Source organism: Chrysochloris asiatica, unplaced genomic scaffold (genome assembly GCF_000296735.1).
Source record: "Chrysochloris asiatica unplaced genomic scaffold, ChrAsi1.0 scaffold00029, whole genome shotgun sequence".
Lineage (NCBI taxonomy): Eukaryota > Metazoa > Chordata > Mammalia > Afrosoricida > Chrysochloridae > Chrysochloris > Chrysochloris asiatica.
In genome coordinates, this window is record NW_006408547.1 from 11888521 (window position 1) to 11891403 (window position 2883).

General features: G+C 38.2%; 1 pseudogene; it reads right to left on the reverse strand.

Moving 5' to 3' along the window:
• Positions 1–738: 738 nt before the first annotated feature.
• Positions 739–2883, reverse strand: part of LOC102826464 — a 3574-nt pseudogene continuing 1429 nt past the window's right edge.

The following is a 2883-nucleotide window of genomic DNA, read 5'->3' on the forward strand; positions in this document are numbered from 1 at the left end:
TGGGACTTGATAAATTCATAATAGCTAAGAAACAGAAAGCATCCCTTAGCAAGATAAATCTATTCCTTCCTGGAGTCAGAAACTTCCCACATACACCCAGCAGTAGCATGGTATGAATTCCACCCCCAACCCTAGCATGGTATGAATTCCACCCCCAACCCTTACATGGTATGAATTCCACCCCCAACCCTTACATGGTATGAATTCCACCCCCAACCCTTTGGAGGAATAGTTTTGTTACTGTGTGTGTTTGTTATCTATTTATTTTACACTGGAAGAATGAGTCACAGATAGAAAATTTTCAAGGAAATAACTGATCATTGCCAAGTTGGGAGTAATGAAAGAGTTATACATTTGGTCACTATGTCACTCATTGCTCTGGTAGGGGGCTCACAAAGAGAAACATGACTAGCTCTATGTATAAATAGTGTGAGTCAAAAATGATCTGCACTCCGGTTATATTAAAACACCCGTCCATGTCCATGGCTGATGACAACATTGACCATGCAGGTGAAATGTTTCTGTCCTAGAGAAGAGTGACATGGATTATGTGGCAAATCATATGCACAATCAGCCATGGCTCTGCCTATGAAAGAATCCATTAGAGATTTGAGTTTTAAAATGTTTGTACAAGATGTGTACTGAAACAACTCACAGAAGAGTATAAACAAAAGTGATAGGACTTTTGTTTTTTTGAAAGCAGATATTTTAATCCTTGATTATGGACAAATTGGTGATTTAATTTCTACTTTGTATTTTTTGAAGAAGATATTCCATTTGTAAATTGAAATCTGGCTGACCCTTTTTAGTCTTTTTGCTCAGTATTTTGAACACTTGTATTTTCTCCTTTTTGTAGAGTTTTTGAGCTTCTCGCCCTTGTTTTCTCCATTCGAATTCTTGTTTCTTAGCAGCTTGCTTGGCTTTTACTTGTGCATATTCTCATGCATTTTGATTTGATGTTTTCCTTTTATTCTTCTTTTGAATAGCAAAGGAGTTTACTGTTTTGCCACATTGTCCTTCTGGCAGAGGCTGGTCAATACTACATTGCTCCTCTGGCTTGTACTTCTGGAAAAAGCTGATGAGTTTTCCTTATCTGTTTCCTGAGCCTTTCTTCTTCAGCTAAACAGAGAAGTTTCAGATGATTTGGGTATCGATCAGTAACCTGGGATTCCTGTAAAGATTGAGCCTTTTTTTTTATTCCACAGCAGTTTCTTGTAAGTTTGCTGAATCTTCAGTTTCCTTTGAAGTGGGAAGCCTTGCCCTTCATGAATGCTCCCCACAAAGATCTTTAGGTGGTTACTCTGCCAAATTTCTGTTTCATATTCTTATCCTTGAATTTGATTGGAGAAACTTCTTCATCACACTTTCCGAAATTGGTCCAAAATTTGACCAAAACTCGAAGGAAGGCAAAAGTTTCTTTAAAAAAAATTGTTACCGGTGACGAGATATGGATTCATCACTATGAAGTTGAGAGTAAACGGCAGATTATATAATACAAAGATCCTCAATCAATGAAAAAGCGCAAAAGTCAACGATCAGATAGAAGACTGATGCTTACAGCTTTCTGGGATTCTCAAGGCCAGTATTGGAACACTACCAGGAAAAAGGTTCAACAATTAACAGTGCTCATTACATTGAGATGCTCACTGAAGAGCTGAAGCCTAAACTTCGGGTTAAACACAGAGGAAAACTAACCAAGGGCATTGTGATCTTACAAGACCATGCATGCCCACACACCTCTGCCCACACTGTTGATACTCTGCAAAAACTTTGTTTTGAGGTATTAAACTGTCTTCCCTATAGTCTTGATCTTGCTCCACCAGACTTTCCCTTGTTTGGTTCCCTGAAAACAGCCCTCCGAGAATGAGGATTCGCTTCTGATGAGGAAGTGAAGACAGTGGTGCATTTGTGGCTTGCAGCTCAGCCTCAAACATTTTTTAATAAGGGAATATGAAAGCTTGTTAAAAGATGGACAAAGTGTATTGAAAAGCAAGGCGATTATGTGAAAAAAATGATGTATTTCTCTTTTCTAAATGTTAATTAAAATAAATTCTACAACCAGAGTGTGGATAATTTTTTACTCACCCTCGTATGATAAAGAAGATTCTAAATTTCTCCTTAATATGTTACATGTCCCATAATCTCTATGAATGCCTTCACATCTGCCCTCCTCAGAGGGTCAAACATACCAGTGGCTCCCTGAGAGGAAAGATCTAGCAATCTGCTTCTGTAAGGTTATAGCCTATGAGAACCTCTGGGGCAGTTTTACTGTGCGCTCTCACCTAGCCCCCATGTTGTTTAACATGAGGTAGGTACTACTTTTCCATTTTACTGTTAAAAAACATAGGAATACAGAGATTATGTCAGATGACAAATGTCACAATTAAGTTATAGCCCTAAACTCAAACCAAGATCTTTTCATTCCAAGCCCTTGCTTTTAACCTCTGTGATAAATACATTCAGCTGCCAACTTCCAGGTTGGTATCCATTACCCTAGTATAAAGGAAGAGCCGCTACATCAAAAGTTTATTATTCATTGCCTCATATACTGTCAGACTTTAATGCTTTTGTATACCAATATACCTAATGCTTCCAGAATCACAGCAACTCACAAGCTACCACAGTACGACAAACTGACATACAAGTGAGAGAAGTTGGGTTATTTGAAGAAAAATGTGGCAGCAGGATTGGAGGAAGACTCATTAACAACCTGGGATATGCACATGATACAACCTTGCTTGCTGAAAGGGAAGAGGACTTACAACACTTACTGATGAAATCAAAGACCACAGCTTTCATTATGGATTGCTTCTCAATGTAAAGAAAACAAAAATCCTCACCAATGGAACAATAAACAACATTCTTATCAATGCAGAAAAGATC